Source organism: Crinia signifera, chromosome 2 (genome assembly GCF_055691185.1).
Source record: "Crinia signifera chromosome 2, ASM5569118v1, whole genome shotgun sequence".
NCBI classification, from domain to species: domain Eukaryota; kingdom Metazoa; phylum Chordata; class Amphibia; order Anura; family Myobatrachidae; genus Crinia; species Crinia signifera.
This window is the reverse complement of record NC_139218.1, coordinates 376,301,383-376,326,714: the sequence shown is the minus strand read 5'-3', so window position 1 is coordinate 376,326,714 and position 25,332 is coordinate 376,301,383. Positions and strand designations below refer to the sequence as shown.

At 46.1% G+C, this 25,332-nt stretch overlaps 1 protein-coding gene across 1 annotated transcript in view; it reads right to left on the bottom strand.

Annotated features, from left to right (window-relative positions):
• The window catches only part of MAML2 (mastermind like transcriptional coactivator 2), a 146,817-nt gene that overhangs the window by 110,167 nt on the left and 11,318 nt on the right, over positions 1 to 25,332 (bottom strand). The window lies entirely within an intron of this gene.

Sequence of the window (25,332 nt, the reverse complement as noted above, 5' to 3'; positions counted from 1 at the left end):
TATCTCATTGGGCCTAAGATATATTGAGGAATCTATGAAAACACCTTTTACCTCTTTTCACCCCCTTAGGTGTGGAATTTAGAAAAATCCCTGCTTAGCGGGTGCTTACATCACGAAAGGAATATTCCCGCCAAATTTCATGTTTGTAGGTCCAGGGGTTTGTACTATACCAGGCATGTCCAAACTATGTCCCTCCAGCTGTTGTGAAACTATAAGTCCCATCATGCCTTGCCACAGTTTTGCTATTAGGGAATGCTACAACTATGGCAAGGCATGCTGGGATGTGTAGTTTCACAACAGCTGGAGGGCCATAGTTTGGACATGCCTGTACTATGCAGTCAGTGAGGACAATTTATTTGATCTATTAAGATTAACAACTTTTAGAAATATTTTTTTTATTTTGAAACAACAATAAAAATAAGATTTGTGAGTCCTTATTTGGTAAAGATCTGTATTTTACATAAACCATCAATAAGCTAAGTTTAACAAGTTAGCTAAATTTAACTCTGAGAGGGGATTATTGGCGGCCTAGCCACACAAAATTAAAGCAATGTTTGTTAATTGGGGAAAAAAATCAAGGCATTCACGCTGAATATATTTACGTCTACGTGCTTCGTGGTCACACCACATAAACACCTCGTATTTACTTCAGTGTTTTTTATGCAAATAAAATGTTTTGGACGGGGCTTACTGCGACTATAATTAGGAAGATTTTTGTATACAAAGAGTATTTTTGTGCTTTATATAATAAATTCTTAGGGACGACTGATATCATGGATCAAATGTCACCAGTGCCTTTAATAACTACCGTGTGTAAATACTGAAAATATTTATTTAGAGATATATAAAAAAATATTATTATTAATAATAATAATAAAAGCATACTTTCAAAATGGTTTTGGTGGCACACGAGGGGCCAAAGGTAACGGTGTGAGAATCAGAAAGCGAGAGATTTGGGAGAGTTTTCCTTTTTTAAAGCGTCAATCAATTACATGGCAAAATCAACCTGGTGTTTTCAGTGTAAATGATTGCCACTTAAAAAAAAAAAGGGAAAACTCTCCCAAAATCTCTCACCCTATTACATTTGGCCTGAATTTTATAAAAATGATAGACACACCACACAATAAAGTGACCACAACCACGGCATCATGACCACACCCCTGTTGCAGGAGGTGTGGCCTTGTGGAACCAGCAATGTTTCAGAAAGATCTATCTCCTAAGATTGGGAGCAACGGTTTTCTCGTTTACACTGTATCCTCATGTCACATATAGACTTGGAAAGGTCTCATTTTGACCCCTCTGTATACAGGAACGGTATCTGGATGATAAGTCTACAGTGTCTCGGTTGATAGTCAATATGTTGACACCAAATGTTCAATGTGCAAAAAGTCGACATGTGGAAAAAAATTGCTGGGTTGGACAGCGCACCGAGTTACCAGTGGTCGGGGCTAGCAGCAGTATCACAGGTGACAAGCCTGGAATGAGTAAAGAGCAAATTGGATTGGTGATACTGCGCTCAGCTCCTGATGGGTGCTGTATAATGCTGCTATAGCTAGATATAGGTGTCTGCCTTATTTTTAGGAACTAGTGCGGTTGGGTTGGTGATATATTATTTTTATTGAATATACACTGTAATGTAGATCACAATGCCGGATTACGTGCAAACAATATATATATATATATATATATATATAGATATCTATATATATATATATCTATATATATCTATCACAATGGATTAAAATAAAATGAATGAAATACATATAGAAAATGTAAAAAAAAATGGGGTTTTGGATTTTGGGGGGGGGGGGGGGGTTGGGGGACTGGTGATGTGGGCTTGCCACTGTCCGGTCCCAGGGGAGCTGAACAGCCCACTAATCTCATGGTGTTTAGTAGTAAAATGTATTCCTCCTCAAACTAGTGCTGTGCCACCATACTCTTTTGCCACAGGGGCAGGGGGAACTGTGGTGCGGCGGCGGTGCCTGATCGATGGGCTCCGAAGATTTGAAACCGTTCCTGGGATCTCCCATTACAATGTGCACTGGTTTATTAAACCACCATAAAGATTTCTGATAACCACGCCCATTTAAGGATGCTGTGATGGCTGCATTAACCAATAGCGACTGATCTCAGGATACCAGCTATGACCAGACAAGGAACCCAGTGACCGGTTGATTAGGCAGTTGGCGGCTGAGCTGGACGCCGTAAGGTTTATCTAACACTGCAAAGCCGCGCTCTGTCCCTTCCTGAACAAAACACAGTTTTTCCCCTACACTTATAAAATTGTTATTCTGATCAAGGAGAATATAAAAATGATGTTGCACTCATCAGCTGCACAAAAACATCCTTTGTCTGGAGACGTGAGAAAAAGTTGGAGGATTCTTAAATAAGCTGTCGGAAGGAAGTGGAAGAACCTCAGTGTGAATGGAATGTGACTTTTTCCTCTATATGTAAACTTGAAGTTCAGAGCGGAGATGTATAACCCAGGGTTCAAACATGTGAGATCCCAGCTGGCCGGCTCTTTAGCAGAGCACATGCCTGGAGGAATAGGGTGTAATATCTGGTAAGATAAGGACGGCAATGGAAAATACTACAAATTTATTTATTTATTTACAATACGGTTTTACTATGAAGTGGAGAGAATACTGGTAACCGCTTACAAATGCGGAACTGAAAGGAGAACTTTTAGTTCCTAATGAAGCATTCTATGCGAAAGCATGTCCTCATGTGTACCCAATCAACAGTAAGATTTCATGGGTTCAGTGTATTTTGAGAATGTCGACAAGATTGCGTCGTTGTACAACATGTTGACATGGTTATACGATATCGACATTAATGTCAACCTAACCCTAATGGTACTAGCCCTAATCAATACGCTAACCCTAATAATTTTACAGCTTTTGCCTGTATCTGTCGTGACACCTCTTCCATTATCTCAACAGAAACCAACTGGACAACCCAATAACAAGCCAAAAGCATTAATAACAAAATATATTTTTTCATTTTTCAGTGCATGCATGTGTAGGCTGCTTAGGCTGCAGCCTAGGGCGTCAGGACACCACAAGTGTTTGGGTGCCGGACAGTTTCCCGACAGTTGGGAGCCCGACAGTCATTACCCCGATGTCGGGATCCCGACAGTCAAAACCTCGAAACTCGGGGTCCCGACGGCCACCGGCTATTCTCCCTCATGGGTGTCCACGACCCCCATAGAGGGAGAATACAATAGGTGGCGAGCATAGCGAGCCACCGTGCCCGCAGCGTGGCGAGTGCAGCGAGCCCGCGAGGGGCTTTGTTGTGCTTGCCCAGTCCCTGAGCGCCAACACAGCAGCATTACAAGGGGAGCTACATGTGTATTAGCCTAGGGCACCTGGAACCTTTAATCAGGCCCTGGATTTGGTAGAGGCAAATATAGAATATATTGATCAAATGGGATTTATGGTTACCCTAAGTTTAGAAAACATGCAGACTAGATGGGCCAAGGGGCTCTAATCTGTTAAATTCTATATTTCTATGTAAAACCTAATCTAGCCCCAATACCCTAACTCTAAATGGACAGGCTAGATGGACAAAGTGGTTCTTATGTACCGTCAAATTCTCTATTTCTAAATAACCCTTAATCCATACCCTAGCGCAAATATCTTAACCCAATGGTTCCCAAACTGTGTACATAGACACCCTAGAGTGCCACAAGGCTATTGCAGAGGAGTCTCAGATCATATTATCTATGTTTAAAGTGATATTTTATTCCAAATTCATTAATAAAAAACTTTTATACTAGGGTTGCTGACTCATGAAATTTTGGGAACCACTACACTAAACCCTAACCCTAATACTTTAAACCTAAAGGGGCAGACTAGATGGGCCAAGTGGTTCTTATCTGCCTTCAAATGCTATGTTATGTTTGTATTACTGAGTTTTGGCATCGGAATACACCTTTCTTAAGAGTTGTCCAATAGACAAATACAGGTCTCATGTGAGCAGCGAGTTTTGACAATTTCTATGCCCTCCCCTAATAAATTGTCACCCCTTCCCCAGACACAGAGGATCTGAAAGATGGGGCGTGTGCATTGCGGACATATTCAAGCAGCTGTCCTCATACAGGTTGAGTAACCCTTATCCGAAATGCTCGGGACCACAAGCATTTTGGATAAGGGATTTTTTTCGGATTTTGGAATAATTTTTTTTTGTTCATGCTTGGTCCTTTGGTGGTGCCCCATTGGCCCCACTGAGTCCCCCGGCGTTTACCGGGATCCTCTTCAGCGGCATCTCCAGTCCCAGGGGTGGATTGTGCGAGTGCGTGCAGGTGACGTTGCGCAATTCACCCCTAGGACCGGAGATGCCCCTGAAGAGGATCCCAGAGGCCGCCGTGGACATCGGGGGACGAGGTAAGTATGAAAAAAAAAAAAGGGTCTGGGGGGGGGGGGGATTGGAATGCACTGATACATATAAATGAATCTGTCTAGAGCAATTCAGCCAGCCAAAGGTAGTCACTGATTGGTTGATGTAATATTAATAAATAAGTCCTATATGGAAAAAGTTGAATAGAGTATTCTAGGAGACATACTGAATACAAGATAACGCGCCCTGCTGTAGGCTCCAGAGCCAACTCTATGGTGGGAAGGCATGCACGTGGGTCCTTTCCAAGTGGGCCATAGAGCATTATCATTTATATCATGATATAATCACTGAGCATAGCTGGGATTAATTACTTTAACTGTTATTCTTTAAAAATGATTAACTTACAAAGACAGAACATGAAAAATAAAGAAAACTTGTATAAACAGAACAAGAGAAGCAATTTGCAAAAATAGGGACATTTCCAGAGAGAACTCTATAAATCCTCTGACTGTTTTGGAAATTAAGGCCAGTTGGCCGCTCAATATTGTGGGAACAATTGGTACATGTATTAGTATACTGTATGACGATCTCTTGGTTGGTTCTAAGGAAGCGTTGTTTCTTCACAGGAAACGTCAGAACACTGATGAAGCTTCTTCAGAACCGTGTAGTGCCAAGTGGCTATTAGAGCAATACTTCTAAATGTACTGTACATTGTGGATTTAATAAATCTTTGGCGTCTGACACATCCTTAAGTCAGGCTTCGGAAAAAGTACTGGCCTGTTTTGTTCGTTCCAATACAAGTTTTTCATTGGATAACCTGATTGAACATTTCTGGAGACTGCTATGACCGATGCAATGGCGGCTTCCCCCCCCTCATAAATAGTTTCTTCTTCCTTAGACACCACTGATAACGGAGGATTAGGCCAGTGTAGGATCTACTACAGGGGTTCTCAAACTACTTTGCTCTGGGACCCAATCAATGATAATTACAGGTCCCTAGCAAGTTACCGTGTGGTCAGCAGATGGCACATACATGGCTGATCAACCGTTCAGACTCCTTGGGGTTTGACCATAACAACCAATCAGATTCTACTTCTTATTATAGCACCTTCTAGAAGAAATTAGATAGAATGTGATTGGTTGCCCATAGCAACATCTAATCTTTAAGGGAAATCTCATCTTAGAAAAAAAAAAAACCCCTTGATTCACTGACTAAGAGATCAGAGAAGTCATCAGCCTGAGGGTCAGCAACATGGAGTCGCAACTCCATGTTGAGATGGTCGTGACTCATTTAGTGATCAAGACCCACCGCATGTGAACCGCTAATCTACAGTAGACAGTGAATTGTAGACAGCAGTGGTTCCTCTATATCAGTGGTTCCAAACTTGGTCTTCAAGGACCTTCAACAGTTCACATTTTTCAGGTCATCCAGAAGGTGCACAGGTGTGTTCATTGCTCATGATATATTTTAAAACATCCACAGGTGGAGCTAATTATTTCACTTGCGATTCTGTGAGGAGACCTAGAAAACATGCACTGGTAGGCTGGTTTCACACACTCCGGCTCCTGCCGGACGGTGAAATCCCGCACGGCCAGGGAGCCGTGCCGCACACACTAGTTTATCATGGAGGGGATGGCCACAGCCCGGCAGCCGTCCCTTCCAGTGGTGGGATCCGGCTGCAGCCGTGCGGCCGGGCCGTGGCCGTCCCGTGTGAATGGACACAATAGTGTCCATTCACAACTACTGTGTGCGGCACGGCTCCCTGGCCGTGCGGGATTTCACCGTCCGGCAGGAGCCGGACAGTGTGAAACCGCCCTTAGGGTTTTGGAACTACTGCTCTATATGATGAATTTGCTCTAGAGTTGTAGTTCCAGCTGGTCAATGGCATACGACTGCCTATGAATACCCCTAAAATAGTCATAGGGCATGCTATTTGGATTCATGTACTTGCAGCACATGAGTATATATGTAATTTTATTTATTTTTTTACAGATGATGTCACAGCGGTGCGGGGAGTCGCTCATTAATATTCACTGCATTGGGTCCCGCTCATTAGATATGCACGAGCGGGACGAGTGCAGCATTCCCATCACCTCCCCGCCTGTCCTGTCTCCTCGGGGTGGCAGCTTCTGCTGCCTGTGTCCCCACCAGCTCTCCTTCTCCCCCCTGCTGCTGTGTGCAGCGTCTGGCGCAGGCAGGGATGCTTCCATCTCCCTGCCTTCCGCCGTCCCCCTGGCTCCGGGGGGGTACAAACTCGCCATCAGGGGCAGCGAGCCCCTGGCGCGTTGAATAGGGGGAGAGGGAGGGCTGCCAGTGAATCCTCCAGTCCGGAGAATGCTGGCGAATGTGCAGCGAATCCTAAACAGGATTCGCTGCACATTACGAAACTTTTAATTGAATACTACTCAAATGAATCCAGATGAAATGCATCCAGGAGTATTTAAGCATCAAGCCCCATAAACACTAGACAATATAATAATGTAGTTATATCAGCGGTGCCGCTTGTCAAAAAAAATGTACACACTGAACGATACCCATAAATGATATTGTTCAGTGATGTCACCGGGACCCGCTGAACTAGTGGGTCGTTAGTTATATATCCAAAGTTGACCTGCATGTTCAGCAGATGAAGGAAGTCGTTAACGATAGTGAGTTAGCTTAACGTGGCCATTCACTATTGCGATAAGTCAAAACAGGGAATGGCCATCCGATCCGATCTCATGCGGTCCTTCTGCAGGTGATGCATTCCCCACCACCGGGAGGGGGTCCGAGATGAATGTCAGACGTGCAAAGCAGGTCCGACCTCCAACACCCATCCGCACAGTGGATTGGATGGGATGTCAAACACATGTGATTTGGACTGATTTAACCCAATTTCTCGACTCGATACATTGGATTTGGGTGAAATGAGCCCAAATAGCACAAGTGTATGGGGGCCATAAGGATTGCTGCTCTCTGAGCCATTCACTGCTAACTGGTGGTATTCCAGATAATAATAATAATTTTATTTATATAGCACTCTTTCTCCAATAGGACTCAAGGCGCTTAACAGACAGAATGAATGTAATACAGTACCGTAACAATGAAGGACAGAAAAGCTTTTCATAAACTATACTTAAGGGAATTATGGAAATGCTTGAGTAAACAGGAAAGTCTTGAGTCTGATTTTGAAGGATTCTAGAGTGGGGGTCTCTCGAACTGTGAGGGGAAATAAGTTGCATAGAGCCGGAGCCGCAAGCTCGACCCACAGATGAATTATGCTTGAAGATGCTTGGAGAATGGAAAGGGTCTACTTCCTACACATGTCATTAACTTCCATTCAATTACATGTGATTTAATCAGCGGAAATGTGAGATTACCATGACTCCATCTGTGCAATAATCTCATTTTCTAACAGTTTTGTGCACAATTTTGGAGCGAACACAACGAGCCGGCATTCTATCAGACACTTGTTTACTGGATTTATTGTGGTAGCACAGACGTCTCAGAATTATACATGGGAATTTGAGATATGACCTTGCACATTATTCATCAGTCTCCCAAGCAGTCATAAGGCTCGGAGGCCCCTACTGAAGACAAAAGAGACATACGTCTACTTTCAGATCACCTCTGGGCCCCCTTTGTCCTCAGAGAGGTTGTTAACACCACAAAAGTGGCACAGGGCGATTGTTTTATGATGTGAGCTGTTGAGTTTTATAGTGCGGACTGTTTTCCACCAGGCCTGATATAATCACATTTTCTCAGCTTCAGATTGTATATCCTGAGGATACATAAGGAGTTTTTAGTTCTTTATTACAGACGGGAGTTTCTCCTTAGGATATGGGTCACCTTAATTTTGTTAATTGGACTGACGCTGAAATTTTCACAAATATAATTTTGAGAACTACATTTGAAAGTTTCCAACTATGAGGTTTTAAGTCACTAAAACCATTGTGTTAGGTGAACAGTAATGTAATCTATATATGTAGAAATATGTAGAAACAACCTCCGTCTTCTGTACATGCAAGATAACTTAGGACATTGCCAGCAAAGGCCTTGGTGCGGAACGCAGCATGGCCGGCGCTCTGTCAATGCCGACATCGGCAAGTTTCCCTCACCCCAATGTCGCTGGCGGTGAAGAAGTGCATGCGCTTGTGCTTGCCTGGTCATTACATTATTAATTTATTTATTGTGGTAGCATAGACGTTTCGGAATTATAAATGGGAATCCGTGATCGAGGGGGAGATTCTCTAAGCTAAAAATGCGGTAAAAACCACATTATTGGGGTTTTTACCGCATTTTGGGATGCACTAAGCAAAAAGAAAAATCTGGCGATGCCCCATAGGGGCCTATGGGCTTCTAATGCGACCCCCCCCCCTGCACCGACCCACCGCCGCCCCGCACCGACCCGCAAGGACCCCCGCCGCCCCGCATTGCCCCCCCCTCACCTGCGTCCGGGACTGTGACCTCCTCCTCCTTGCACTGATCTTCTTCCAGGTGCAGGGAGGAGGAGACCCAGCATCCCCGCAGCCAGGTAAGGGAGGGAGGGGGGAGCCGCCGGGTCACCGCAAAGGACAGCTCTTAACGCAAGAGCTGTCCTTTGCCATAATTATCGCATATGTTAGTAGTGCATAAGCGATAATTATGAATGCGATGGGAGGGCGATAGGGGGCGGGGCTGGGGTGCGGATGTTAGGAGATTTCACCCTATGGGGGGGATGTTCTATCTCCTATTACATTTCAGAAACCAAGAAGTGGTCTTTGGCGCTCGGGACAGGAGGGGTGTAACTTGTCCCCCTGCAGCCACCACGTTAGAGGATTGCTAGCCTCTAAAATTAGACAAGAAGAAAAGAAAACGTGGGGCGCTTGGGTATGACAAGGAATTCACAATTTATTTAAAAAACATATACCACAACAATACATACAATGATACAATTAAAAACAAGATGTCAATAAAGTGCTAATGAAATAAGCATTAAAGATCTATCCCCTTATGATAGGAAAAGAAGGGGGTTGATTTTAGATGGTAAAAGTCCAATTCATTTTCCAAGGTACAATGTCCTTTAAGAACAAGGCCGTTCACATAGGTGATTCACCGCGTTGGGCAAATTAGTGTGCACACTTTTATTTAATGCAGCACAGATATCCTGCTCATAGGAGTAGTAGCAGTCACAATTTAAACACAGGACTTCTGTCACACAGAATGCAGTGACAGTGTCCGTCCTCTATTTTTAAAGTGGATCTTACTGCTCTGTAGCGCTGGCAGGTATCGGCAATGATGGATTAGTGCAACTGCACTGTAGCGCCTGCTTGCTTGTGCCTCTCGGCTGGCTCAGCTGTTGAATGAGAGCGCACAGCCGGTTGTTGTATTTGGCCGGTACCGTCTCCTTGCCGCAATCGATGTTATCTCCGTGTTACGCTCTGCCACAGCGTGTCTGCTGGAGTCAGGAGTCGGCGGCTGGTACAGGTGGTTTCTCCGTTTTTTTAAGGCAGCAGTAGGCAGGTACCTTCAGCAGGGGATCTGGATACTCTGTAGGACGCGTTTCGCCGCACACTGGGCGGCTTTATCAACCAAGCTTGGTTGATAAAGCCGCCCAGTGTGCGGCGAAACGCGTCCTACAGAGTATCCAGATCCCCTGCTGAAGGTACCTGCCTACTGCTGCCTTAAAAAAACGGAGAAACCACCTGTACCAGCCGCCGACTCCTGACTCCAGCAGACACGCTGTGGCAGAGCGTAACATGGAGATAACATCGATTGCGGCAAGGAGACGGTACCGGCCAAATACAACAACCGGCTGTGCGCTCTCATTTAACAGCTGAGCCAGCCGAGAGGCACAAGTAAGCAGGCGCTACAGTGCAGTTGCACTAATCCATCATTGCCGATACCTGCCAGCGCTACAGAGCAGTAAGATCCACTTTAAAAATAGAGGACGGACACTGTCACTGCATTCTGTGTGACAGAAGTCCTGTGTTTAAATTGTGACTGCTACTACTCCTATGAGCAGGATATCTGTGCTGCATTAAATAAAAGTGTGCACACTAATTTGCCCAACGCGGTGAATCACCTATGTGAACGGCCTTGTTCTTAAAGGACATTGTACCTTGGAAAATGAATTGGACTTTTACCATCTAAAATCAACCCCCTTCTTTTCCTATCATAAGGGGATAGATTGTTTAATTCTTATTTCATTAGCACTTTATTGACATCTTGTTTTTAATTGTATCATTGTATGTATTGTTGTGGTATATGTTTTTTAAATAAATTGTGAATTCCTTGTCATACCCAAGCGCCCCACGTTTTCTTTTCTTCCTATTACATTTCACCCATGATATTACATTAAATATAGGTCGTATGACACTTATAAAGGGAATTCTACTGTGAGTATTCTGCAGCTCACTGAACCACACACAGAAGAGGCTGCTGGCCCTCACTCCACATGATATTATAGCATAAATAAGGTCAGAGGCAGCAAACAAGGGGGCATGTCTTGGCAATTTGTGATTATTTTGGCGCGGTGGTATGCCAGCGATGTATTCCTGTATGTATGTTATATGGCCCAGAGCTCCTGCAGTTATGTTCTATAGAGCTAATGAGCAGCGGGTGTGCTGGAAAGCCCATAAAATGTATGTTAGTTTTGGGTAAACAGTTATATAGCGTTTGGGTTATATCTATACAGCTACTGTGTGCCGCTGACATGAGCAGCGTTTAGGGATCCCTGGCACTGACGGGCTTTGCCAAAAGCGGTGTTTGAGGTCCTAATAAGAACTCATTGGGGAACACTTTTTTTTTTTTTTATAAAGTTAAAAAACAGTTTATATAAAGCTTACCTTGGACAGATGACCTGAAAAGGCTTACATAACAAAATCCACCCTATAATACACACAAGTGTGGTCACTAAGGGCTACATTTACTAAAGCTTCTAAAAATGAAGAGAGGTGATGTTGCCCCTAGCAACCAAGTAAGAGTCTGTCTATCATTTCTCTATTGTATCCTGTTATATCCTGCTATCTGGGTTTTTACCGCATTTCTGTATGCTCTAACCGCAGGGTCAGAGCTGCGGAGGGAATTGCCAGCAAAAGCTGGCGATTCCCTGCAGAAGCCTATGGGCATCTCATCGCAGCGCTGTGTGAGGGATCCGTCACAGATCATTCTAGCAGAAAAGAAAAGAGAGTGATAAACAGCCAGCCAATCAGCTCCTACCTGTCACTTTTTAAACCTAGCCTGTGACATGACAGGTAGGAGCTGATTGGCCGGCTGTTTTTCACTCTCCAGTTCATCACTTTTCAAGGCTCAGTACATCTGGCCCCCAGTAATTATAATGCAAAATGTAAGCAAACAGGCACAAGCGATAACACCATATGTACGTAGAAGTTGAGATGTGCAGTGCGAGAACCCGTGAGGTGCGCTCAGTACTCAGGGGTAAGTATATGAAGCTTGGAGAACTGCTATCTATCCCCATAAAGAACCTTATGTGCCAGGTGATAATGCACCAGCCAATCAGCTCCAATATGTAAATTGCCAGGAGCTGATTGGCTGGACGCCAATGACACGCCTCTTTTCCATGCATTATATAGCAGCACTGCTCACAGTGAGTTACGGATAAATTTACTAAGATGGGAGTTCTATTAAAGATTCTACCTATTATCTTCATGGAGGTGCTAAATAATTAAGACGTAGAATCTGACCGGTTGGGTCAACAGAACAGGGAGCAGCAAAAAAATACTCGTAATTACCCATAATGCTAAGTAAATATTTAGCAACCTGACATTACGGAACAATATATCGGTACTGTAGCACTTGCTCCAGTAAGACCACCCTATGGAAGACGCATAGGTATTCCAGCCCATCTGCTGCCGCCGAACGCAGCTTTTCCCCTTTCCCTTCTGCCTTAGTAACAGGGCACACACAGTTCTGTGCAGCTCGCTCTCTTCTGGAGCTTGGACCCCTGCCCAACAAAACACTAACTCCCCTCACGTCTTGGGCTTCTCCATGACAACACTGAACTCATCAGCACAGACAACAATTGTTCCCATCTATTCGGCTCCTAAGGACAGCTATAGATATTAATGCAGTTAATCTAAGCTATCTTGTGTGAGGGAACGGCCGGATCGCGTTACCATTTCTTTCTCAACTTCAGCGAGATGAAAGCGTGCGGCCTTGCCGATTTATTCCTATACTTTAACTGGTGACGGTTCAGGCTGCTCGGAGAGGAAACCAAGAGGACCCCAAAGCGATCACATAACTTTAAAATGACTTAAAAGGAAAACTCCACTCCCGCCATCCCCCTTCCAGCCAAACGGAAACAACACACCCCATTCTTCTTGCCACTAATACTGCTGCTAAGTCTACCTACATTCATATTACTTCCTGCTAGATTCAGACCCCGGCAGGAACACCAGAAGTCACCGGTAACTTTCATCTTTTCTACTGAGTAGTTGTTCCTCCATACGTTTCTACGTGGCCACCTTCCGTGGGTCAGGTCCAGCGCTGGTGCACATAAACTGGCTCCACCATAAATCTATGGCAATTGCCTGGAGCTCTGGATTAACTCCACTGTCACCGCCAGGAGCTCCGCTAGGGTCTGGATCATATTGTCGACACCACTTAGGTCGACATTCATTAGGCCGACACCGTTGGGTCGACAGGTGTCTAGGTCGACAGGTGGCTAGGTCGACAGGTGGCTAGGTCAACATGGGTTTAGGTCAGCACAGCATTAGGTCGACATGTTTTTTTTTTTACTGTTTTTTTTTTTACCCGAATGTCGACACAGGCGACATGGACACAGTTGGAAGTCAACTGCAGCTCCTCGCTGCGCTCGCAATGCTTCGGGCACTATTTTATTCTCCCACCACGCCCTAGTGAAATACCGCCTGTTGGCACATGTAGGCTAAAAAAACAGTAAAAAAAAACACATCGACCATCCGACCTGTCGACCTAACCCACGTCGACGTAACGACCTGTCGACCTTGACCCCTGTCGGCCCAACGGTGTCGACCTAAGTGCTGTCGACAATAGGACCATATCCCCTCCTCTATACCTTCACTGTAACCGCCAGGAGCTCCGCTATAACTCCACTGTCACTGCCAGGAGCTCCGCTATACCTCCACTGTCACTGCCAGGAGCTCCGCTATACCTCCACTGTAACCGCCAGGAGCTCCGCTATACCTCCACTGTAACCGCCAGGAGCTCCGCTTTACCTCCACTGTAACTGCCAGGAGCTCCGCTATACCTCCACTGTCACTGCCAGGAGCTCCGCTTTACCTCCACTGTAACTGCCAGGAGCTCCGCTATACCTCCACTGTCACTGCCAGGAGCTCCGCTATACCTCCACTGTAACCGCCAGGAGCTCCGCTATAGCTCCACTGTAACTGCCAGGAGCTCCGCTATACCTCCACTGTCATTGCCAGGAGCTCCGCTATACCTCCACTGTCACTGCCAGGAGCTCCGCTATACCTCCACTGTAACCGCCAGGAGCTCCGCTATACCTCCACTGTAACTGCCAGGAGCTCCGCTATAACTCCACTGTCACTGCCAGGAGCTCCGCTATAACTCCACTGTCACTGCCAGGAGCTCCGCTATACCTCCACTGTAACTGCCAGGAGCTCCGCTATAACTCCACTGTCACTGCCAGGAGCTCCGCTATAACTCCACTGTCACTGCCAGGAGCGCCGCTATACCTCCACTGTAACCACCAGGAGCTCTGCTATAAGCTCACTATAACTGCCAGGAGCTCCGCTATACCTCCACTGTAACTGCCAGGAGCTCCGCTATACCTCCACTGTAACTGCCAGGAGCTCCGCTATACCTCTGCTGTCATTGCCAGGAGCTCCGCTATACCTCCACTGTAACTGCCAGGAGCTCCGCTATACCTCCACTGTAACTGCCAGGAGCTCCGCTATACCTCCACTGTCACTGCCAGGAGCTCCGCTATACCTCCACTGTCACTGCCAGGAGCTCCGCTATACCTCCACTGTCACTGCCAGGAGCTCCGCTATACCTCCACTGTAACCACCAGGAGCTCTGCTATAAGCTCACTATAACTGCCAGGAGCTCCGCTATACCTCCACTGTAACTGCCAGGAGCTCCGCTATATCTCCACTGTCACTGTCAGGAGCTCCGCTATAACTCCACTGTCACTGTCAGGAGCTCCGCTATAACTCCACTGTCACTGTCAGGAGCTCCGCTATAGCTCTGCTATAAGCTCACTATAACTGCCAGGAGCTCCGCTATACCTCCACTGTCACTGCCAGGAGCTCCGCTATACCTCCACTGTAACTGCCAGGAGCTCCGCTATATCTCCACTGTCACTGTCAGGAGCTCCGCTATAACTCCACTGTCACTGCCAGGAGCTCCGCTATACCTCCACTGTCACTGTCAGGAGCTCCGCTATACCTCCACTGTAACCGCCAGGAGCTCCGTTATAACTCCACTGTCACTGCCAGGAGCTCCGCTATACATCCACTCTCACTGCCAGGAGCTCCGCTATACCTCCACTGTAACTGCCAGGACTCCTAGGTCCTAAACCCAGAAGTCCTTGGATCGCAAAGGACAGCGCTTACATACAGCTGTAATAAATGCAATTATACTGTACATGCCATTTTCAGCAGATGATTCTACAAAAAAGATGCACAAGAAATGAACAAACACATATTAGATAAGATATAAGGTGAATTTGCAATCAGTCAGTCAATCAGAAGCAGTCAGCTACCACTGGCCACCATCACTATGTATATATTATATATACCAGTACTCTGGTACCTGCAAATTACACAGCTACTGTAAAGCGCAGCGGAATATGCTGAAATATATAAGAAATGGTAAATAAACAAATAAATAAACAAACACTATCAGGGGTATACAAGTAACTGTAGGGGTTTGAGTTTCCTCACAATTTAGCAGACACGCCCTTACTATGCTCGCACTATGATAGGCCACTCCCTGCCCTCCTCTGTCCCAACTCCTTAGTCCAGTGGTTCCCAAACTGTGTGCCGTGGCTCCCTGGGGTGCCTCGGGACACTTGCAGGGGTGCCACGGGTTGGTGGTCCAAGACCAATTCAAATTATTTATGATCAATTATTTATGTCCAAACCAGTGCTGGTGGCTGCCAATCAAATATGTGTACAATCAGAAGCAAATCCTGCCCTTTACCACATAACTGAACCAAAGTATCACATACAAACACAATCTACTTAATTTTCTATTTATTTTTCTACACCCAAGGGTGCCATGGTAAAATTCTGATACTCTAGGGTGCCGTGATTCAAAAAAGATTGGGAACCCCTGCCTTAGTCAAAAAGAGGTGAAGGGCTTTAAAGGAAAAAAATGTGCCTGTGCAGAACCAGTTGGCGGATTTTATGCTGTGTCAAGCCCTGTACACACTACACGAGTCCCCGCCAATGCCGATATTGACGGTGACGGGGACCCAGTGGGGTGGCGGCATTGGCAAGTGCTAGGAGGAAAAGGGAGCGACCGTAACCAATCAGCTTTTTTTAAATGCTGACTGCAAAATGACAAAACCTGGCTATTACTTTATCTCTCTTTACACTTTATCTCACTCCAAGGGTTGACACATGTCCACCCCAATGTGTTAAGAGCTTGATGAACCTACCCAACTAATTAACATGCAAAACATGGGTATAAATATTCAAACTCTTCAATTATTACTTTATCGATATACCCTAAAACAGCGAGGATCTTTCGCCTTGATTCCAGTGAGCTATGAATCCAGACGTCAGTCGGGAAGAACGGTCTCAGGGCCAGATGTATCAAGCTTCAAAAAGTGATAAAATGTAATAAAATGGAGAGTGATAAACAACAAGCCAATCAGCTCCTACCTGCCATTGTTCAAAACCAGACTGTGACATGACAGGCAGGAGCTGATTGGCTGGTTGTTTATCACTTATGATGCTTGATACATCTGGCCCTCAGTGAGTTTCCTCTGGGCAGCCCGCCGGCAGTGCTGAACGAGTTAAGAGCAGGCAATGTAATGGAATGCAGATGTAACTTTACGGAATCCAAAGTATGCTATTTAGGAAATACATTTTCCCACACAATTCTATTGCTACAATAACCGCAAGGTAGCTGAGGGAAAGCAAGGAGGAAGACACTGAACAATTCCTGCACGGATAAGGTTCTCTCTCATTTCCCTTGTACTGCTGTGGCCGCCGATAACCTCGGTTATATCACACATATATCTGCGGATAATTATCTCCCCCAGAGCTGTCTTATTCCTATAGAGCTGCTATCCACACACTGAGAATGAAGCTGGTCTTTACATGTAGGAAATAACTCAAGGGAGAGACGTATCAAATCTTGGAGAGAGATAAAGTACCACATGTCCACTTTTAACTGTCATTTTTTAAACCCGGCCTGTAAAATGACAGTCAAAAAGCGGATTGGTTGGTACTTTATTGCTTCTTCTCCCTCTAACCCAGTAGTTCTAAACCAATTAAGTTACAGAGAGTACTCCCAATAAGCATGTGTTATCACGGAGTGCAGACATCATAAGGCAAATGATGTCCTCAAATGGACAAAACCATGTGCACTGCAGGGGGGGCAGATGTAACATGTGCAGAGAGATTTAGATTTGGGTGAGTTATTTTGTTTCCGTGCAGGGAAAATACCGACTGCTTTATTTTTACACTGCAATATAGATCTCACTTTGAAGTAAAACCCCACCCAAATCTAACTCTCTCTGCACATGTTACATCTGCCCCCCCTGCAGGAATTTGCCTTTGCGAGTGAACCAGAATAAGGGCCCATGTGTATTTATCCAGCTGCGGTTGCTTCCTCACAGACCTCTCACCCTTTCTTGCGGAAGGCCTTGGAGATTGCTATCCATGCTCATTATCTTCCATCACAGCTACTCACTTCAGCAGCCTCTGCCCAGCTGGCATCACCGTAGCTTATCTGATGGGTGCCTTGTGCCCCACATCAGGGGCGACCTGATCTGGACATTGGAGCTGTATGTGTATACTCCGGTTACACTATAGTGCGGGCCTCTGGGAGATGTCCTGTACTATTCCGCACATTGGTGCCTGTCCACAATCTTATCTCTGACTTGTATGATCCGCTCTGTCTTTCTTCTTCAGTTTTGTTTTTGTTGATTGTTTTGTATTAATGTCTCCCTGAGGGGATATGTATCAATCTGTTCTAAGGGGCCTACACACGGGGAGATGTTGCTGAGTGAACTTAGCAATGTAGATCAGTCAGCAAGATCGCTCAGCACACAGCGCTGCACAGTGATGCGTCCGTGCTGAACGATCGGTCAGGGCGAGTGTCCTCAGGTAAGTACACTGGCCCTGACCCGCAATTAACTAGATTGATCCAGCATGCAGGATCTTCACAGACTGCGGGGACACACCCACCTTATTCGACTATCGAATGATGTAGAAGGCACATGCACATCTAAGGTTGCTCTGAGCAACCTTAGATGTGCGTGTGCACTCTGAGGGAAGTGGGCGGGCAGCTGACATCCGATGGTGTCAGCTTTCCGCCCCCCGCCCCTTTGTCATCGGACCATTAGCAGGAGAAAGCTCAGCATTCTCATGGGAACGCCCATAAAACACTGGGCGTTCTTATATGCAAATGGGCCTGCCCGCTGCCCCTCTCCGTCCCCCGCCCGTACACTTGGGTTCATGCGCCAGGTGAACAATCGGTTCGCCTTGGACGCATACACCCGTGGTATGCACCTGCGCAGGAATGACCCTGTGCATATGCCCACCATTGATGCCCTTGTGAATATTCTGGTCCGTGCGAACGGACCAGAATGAGGGCCATAATTATTAGCAACCAAATCGGTCTTTGTCCTACAGATGAAGGGAAAGAGGAGGAACATGGAGTGACAGATGAAGGGAAAGAGGAGGAACATAGAGCGGCAGATGGAGAAAGAGGAGGAACATAGAGCGACAGATGAAGGGAAAGCGGAAGAACATAGAGCGACAGATGAAGGGAAAGAGGAGGAACATAGAGCGACAGATGAAGGGAAAGAGGAGGAACATGGAGCGACAGATGAAGGGAAAGAGGAGGAACATAGAGCGACAGATGAAGGGAAAGAGGAGGAACATAGAGCGACAGATGAAGGGAAAGAGGAGGAACATAGAGCGACAGATGAAGGGAAAGAGGAGGAACATAGAGCGACAGATGAAGGGAAAGAGGGGGAACATAGAGCGACAGATGAAGGGAAAGAGGGGGAACATAGAGCGACAGATGAAGAGAAAGAGGAGGAACATAGAGCGACAGATGAAGGGAAAGAGGGGGAACATAGAGCGACAGATGAAGAGAAAGAGGAGGAACATAGAGCGACAGATGAAGGGAAAGCGGAGGAACATAGAGCGACAGATGAAGGGAAAGAGGAGAAACATAGAGCGACAGATGAAGGGAAAGAGGAGAAAAATGGAGCGACAGATGAAGGGAACGAGGAGGAACATAGAGCGACAGATGAAGGGAAAGATGAGGAACATAGAGCGACAGATGAAGGGAAAGAGGGGGAACATAGAGCAACAGATGAAGGGAAAGAGGAGGAACATAGAGCGACAGATGAAGGGAAAGAGGAGGAACATAGAGCAACAGATGAAGGGAAAGAGGAGGAACATAGAGCGACAGATGAAGGGAAAGTGGAGGAACATAGAGCGACAGATGAAGGGAAAGAGGAGGAACATAGAGCGGCAGATGGAGAAAGAGGAGGAACATAGAGCGACAGATGAAGGGAAAGCGGAAGAACATAGAGCGACAGATGAAGGAAAAGAGGAGGAACATAGAGCGACAGATGAAGGGAAAGAGGAAAAACATAGAGCGACAGATGAAGGGAAAGAGGAGGAACATGGAGCGACAGATGAAGAGAAAGAGGCGGAACATGGAGCAACGGTCTGTTTAGTCTAAACCAGGCTTGTCCAATCTGCGGCCCTCCAGATGTGCTAAAACTACACATCCCAGCATGCCTTGCCACAATTTGGCTATTAGGGAATGCTAGAATAATGGCAATGCATGCTGGGATGTGTAGTTTTAGCCGCAGGTTGGACATGCCTGGTCTAAACCATGGGTCTTCAACCTATGGCCCTCCAGATGTTGTGAAACTACATGTTCCAATATGCATTGCCACATTTTTTCCTATAAGAGCATGCCAAAACTGTCAGGGCATGCTGGGAAATGTAGTTCTTCAACATCTGGACCTAAACCGTACAGGAACACAGACACTGAGTACAGCTCAGCTTCTGTGTCTCCAGCTTCTAAAGAAAACACATTAATAAGACAGATACATCTTGGAAAAACTGCATGAAACAGTAAAGCGGGATATGGTCACTAGGTCGACACTATGAATGTCGGCATGCAATAGGTTGACCTTCCCATTGTCGACCTAATGCTTGTGTCAACCTTCCGATCCTGTCGACTTTAGCTATGTGGACCTATTTCAGGTGTCGGCCTTCAGTGGTCGACGTAATGCATGTCGACCCTATGACCCATACCCAATAAAGATACACAGGTATATGCCTATAGCATTGGTGATGCGCGGCGTCGCCATCGCCCACAGAGACAGACAGTGCTTGCATCGCAGTGTTTGCCTATAAGCATTGGCAATACCCTGCTCAGCACACATCGCTCAGCACGGGGCTCGAACCGCGCGCCCCCCCCCCCCCGTACGGACCTACGGACCTTAACAAACTGCTACGGTAGGTGTGGCATATAAAACAATTAAACAAAGATGATAAAGTAGAAAAATAGTTTTGTATCCCGATATATTTAAGCATTCGTGGTATATAATAAGCCACCCACAGTATTTTGCATAAGAAGACAAGATATTAGCACGATTGCTTAAATATATCTGGAAGCAAAACTATTTTGCTACTTTATCATCCGGATCAGCTGGGTTGTTACTATCTTACGAGTGTTTATAAGAAATCTAATACCCATCTATATTACCAAAAAATAGATATAATGTCCTAATTTCAGAAAGAGGATGTCAGCCCTCTTTTTGAATTGTGAGGATTTCTGACTAATGCCCCATTCTCAGTGCAGGCAAATTCCCGGGTCTAGCATGTCGACCCAGTAATTTGCCTTTTAACATGGGTTTTTAAGCAGTGTGAACGGGTCAGATTCGGCATGAAAAGACGGCGGTCGGGATCCCGGCGTTCAAAATCCCGAACGCCGAAATCCCGACAAGGGGGGGACGTGGATCGCCCCCCCTTGCGGGCTCGCTGCGCTCGCCATGCAGCGGGCCCAGTGAATCGCTACGCTCGGCACACTAATTTATTCTCCCTCCGAGGGTGTCGTGGACACCCACGGGGGGAGAAAGTGTCGGGATCCCGACTGCCGGAATTTAAACTACATCCCGAACGGGTCAATCGTGTCTGTATTCCCGGATCTCATACACAGGTAAAACCCTTCTTTTTAGCCGTGTTTGAGATCCGGGTATGCAGACATGGGTTGACCCGTTCACACTGGCAAAAAAACTGTTTTAAAAGGCAAAATACCTGGTAGATTTGCTTCGCCTGGTAATTTTCCTAGCAGTGAGAACGGGGGTCCCTCCCCGCTGCTCCTGGCATTTAAATGCCTGGTAAATGCCGTGTAGTTCACACTGGCAGTGTGAACACGGTATTATTAAATTTAAAGTGTGTGTGTATACTAGGGTCACAAGGATTGAATATAATTTTTTTTAAATATATCTGTTGAGGTGAGATACTGTCTCTTATTTTAGATGCTTGTTATGTATTAACTTTTTTTGATGCAATAAAATATATTCCTATATATTTTTTATCCAAGGCGCTCTCTTTGTTTAATTGTTTTGTTTTCCCAGTAGTGCTCCAGTAAACTAATTGGGAGCTGCCAGGTGGATAAAAATAGGAATAATTGGCTTTACCTAACAATCTCTGTCTTCACAGCTCCCTCTCCCCATATCCAGCAAGTTTGAAACAAATCAGTGTCCCTGCAAAATTTGCTTTCACTTTAGTCCGTTAAGTGGCCTCTAGCGGTCAGTGGTAGTACTTTACCTCATATACCAGGCATGTCCAAACTATGGCCCTCCAGCTGTTGTGGAACTACAAGTCCCATCATGCCTTGCCACAGTTTTGCTATTAGGGGATGCTAAAACTATGGCAAAACATGCTGGGATGTGTAGTTTCACAACAGCTGGAGGCCACAGTTTGGACATGCCTGATCACTGACTACTTGCAGATATCTGTCTGCGCAGACAGTATCAGTGCCCCCTAAGCAGATGCATGATTGACAACTGCCATGTGGGGGCTAGGAAGGGGCAACGTCTCTCTCCGGGGCTTAGTACATCTGCCCTTAAAGCCAACCACATGCCTGGAACAGATGGCACAGATTTAAACAAAAATATTCTGCCATTTTCTACCTCGATTAAATATTCCTTTGGATTTGTAGCCCCTCCCCCCCCCCTACAATCGTTGTATTCAAACAAAAGGCAGATTATACAGATATTTGGCTCATTCTGCCCCATATACTTAATTAACGCTGATGCTAAGATATTAGCCAAAGTGCCGGCTATCGGACTTAACGGGTGTTATACGCAACATAATACGCAGAGGGATCAAACAGGCTTCATGCCTGGCAAATCTAACTCAATTAACATTAGATTATTAATCCACGGCAACGCGTGTCATTCTTCCTCTCGCTTGACACAGCAAAGACCTCTTGTACAGGAGAGCAGAGCTACCCGTGGATAGTTACTGTATGTCTACACTTATGGGGGTACAAATGTAATGCAGCTGTATTAGTAACCGATGGGTGACGTGCCGGCGGGTAGATTTCTATCTACACCCTTCATAGGGTTCTCCAACTTGACCTCCTGTTACCCCTGCCCTGTTCGCCATAGCAACTGGACCAGTTCTGAAATTGTGTCTGAGGCTGGGTGGACAGTGGTATGCCGTATATGCACCACTATAGAGTATTGGGGCATACCACTGAATACCTGCAGGATATTCCTCAAATTAAAGTATTTGTGGGCTAACCGCAAATATTAAAACACTTTGGGGAACATGTACTTGGATAGGTTAAAGTGAGAGAGATAAAGTAACAGCTAGTAAGCTTCTAGCTTCCATGTTTCAGTGTCCCTGTCCTTCTCGCTGACAGTCCGAACTTCCCTGTGGCTGGAAAGTGTCCCCATCCTTCTCGCTGACAGTCCGAACTTCCCTGTGGCTGGAAAGTGTCCCCGTCCCTCTCGCTGATAGTCATAGCTTCTCCGTGGCTGGAAAGTGTCCCCATCCCTCTCGCTGACAGTCAGAGCTTCCCCGTGGCTGGAAAGTGTCCCTGTCCCTCTCGCTGACAGTCACAGCTTCCCCGTGGCTGGAAAGTGTCCCCGTCCCTCTCGCTGACAGACAGAGCTTCCCCGTGGCTGGAAAGTGTCCCTGTTCCTCTCGCTGACAGTCAGATCTTCCCCGTGGCTGTAAAGTGTCCCCGTCCCACTCGCTGACAGTCACAGCTTCCCCGTGGCTGGAAAGTGTCATGCAAGTCTTCAGGTGCAGCGTGGTGCTAATGAACATGGGTGGGTCGCCCGTCACACCTCTGCTAACTGCTCCAGCCGAGGTGTTCTGTAAACATGTGGAAAGATGCTGACTGATGGCTGAGATCACTGAGATAGAGGAATCTGAAAGAGTCACTTTCTTCCCATTAGGACCTATCACCATTCAGAGGAAATTAATGAGCATTAAGTAAGAGCGCTGTGAGGTGACATACATCAGCGGCAGTGAGTCACACTTGGCTGTGCTTGCATCTGATGGCTTGCAGAGAGAGGTGTTAGTTACACTGATGTCTCCACCCTACAAACCAGCACGGATTACTCACATTATATAAACAGTGCTACACAGGTGACCTGTGGCCACACAGCCGTTGTGGCACTACTACTCCCAGCATTCCTGGAAATGCCGGGACCTGCGAATCCACCCTATGGCCCCTATTCAGATCTGATCGCAGTATAAATTTGTTCTTAAAATGGGCAAAACCATGGGGTTTATTCTAGTTCATTCTTTCTGACAAAATCCTTCTTAGATGGACAAAACCATGTGCACTGCAGGGGGGGCAGATGTAACATGTGCAGAGAGAATTAGATTTGGGTAAGTTTTTTTGTTTCTGTGCAGGGAAAATACTGACTGCATGATTTTACACTGCAATATAGATCTCACTTTGAAGAAAAACCCCACCCAAATCTAATTCTCTCTGCACAAGTTACATCTGCCCCACCCGCAGTGCACATGGTTTTGTCCATCTAAGAAGGATTTTGTCAGAAAGAATGAACTAGAATAACCCCCCATGTGCACTGCAGGTGGGGCAGATGTAACATGTGCAGAGAGAGTTAAATTTGGGTGGGGTGTGCTGAAACTGAAATCTTAATTGCAGTATAAAAATAATGCAGCCAGTATTTACCCTGCACAGAAACAAAATAACTCACACAAATCTAACTCTCTCTATAAGGGATGCAGTTATAATCCCGGCGTTCGAAATCCCGACACTTTCTCCCTCTATGGCACCATACAGGTCTTGCCCCAGTCTGATGGGGGGGCTCGATTAGGCCACGCCCCCTTCAATACCCGGTCCATACACATTGGAGCAATGTAGGGACAATTTTTCCTTGTGTAACGATAACCGGCTACATCGCTCAGTGTATACGGGTGATTCCCATTTCTCGTGTTAGTAATCCTTGGACGTTCATTGGCCCTGCTGCGCGACAAACTGGACATCTGTCGCTAGAGACCTATGTCATGCAAATGAAGTATTGAACAGTGATTCTTCCATACATTATTATTTCCAGAACGTAAAGGCAATCTGGCCCAAAGGAAGTCATTGCTTAAATGGCCTTGATTTCCCGTCGCTTAAGGCCCTGTGTATCGCCACTTGTTTTCCAATGTATCAATACAGAGGTATGCTGGTAAATGAGTGAGGATTTTACCCCCACTATCCACGTCGGCGTGGAGTTGAGAATAGAAAGTGTGGCGAGCGCAGCGAGCCACCGAGCTCGAAGTGTGGCGAGGGGACGCGGATACCTTCACAGGTATCCGCGTCCCCTCGCGGGCTTCACAGCTGTCCGCGTCCGCTCGCAACGCTTCAGGCTCGGTGGCTCGCTGCGCTCGCCACACTTTCTATTCTCAACTCCACGCCGACGTGGATAGTGGGGGTATGAAAAGGTCGTAGGACGCGTACCGCCGCCGCTCGCCACGCTTCGGGTTCACGTTGATCGTGGGGTGGCGTTAACAATTGTGGGGGCCATTTCACGCTTCAGGGTGCCTATTTGGCCTCTGTGGCCCATTTAACATTGTTTCCTATGGAAAAATCGGGTCAATTGAGGCATTGAACAGGAAAATTGGGTCAATTGAGACATTTAACATTGTTCCCTATGGGAAATCGCGGGCATCGCGTCGGTCGCATCGCACCCGATTTTTTAGTGCATTTAATGCCCGAGATGGCCACGATGGGTGCTCCCTTCTAGGTAAAGAGTACCCTGCTTCCAAATGCCACCACATAAAGAAAGCAAGGCGGAACATGGCAAAATATTTAAGAGCAATGCTTAAAAAAACTCTTTCCCCAGGACCCTGAACAGCTAATTTTTTCCAGGTCACCCGGCAGGTGCACAGGTGCACTCATTACTGACTGACACATTTGAAAAGATCCACAGGTGGAGCTAATTATTTCACTTGTGAAGAGTCCTAGAAAACATGAGCTGTTTGGAGTCCTGAAGACTGAACTTGAGAACCATAAAGAAATTTAAAAAAAAATGGTACTCATCTCTTATCACTTCTGTACCTGCTAACAGCCCCATTTCCCAGAGGACAGCTAATTACAGATCATACTTGCCTACCTGCCCCTCTCCTTCAGGGAGAAAATGCTCTATTCCTGGACATCCCTGGTAATGTAGGATTGCCATCACCTGTGGTGAAACACCTTTCTTATCAATTACCTAGCTCACCACAGGTGATGGCAATCCTACATTACCAGGAAGTCCAGGAACAGAACATTTTCTCCCTGAAGGAGAGGGTCAGGTAGGCAAGTATGATCTGTAATTAGCT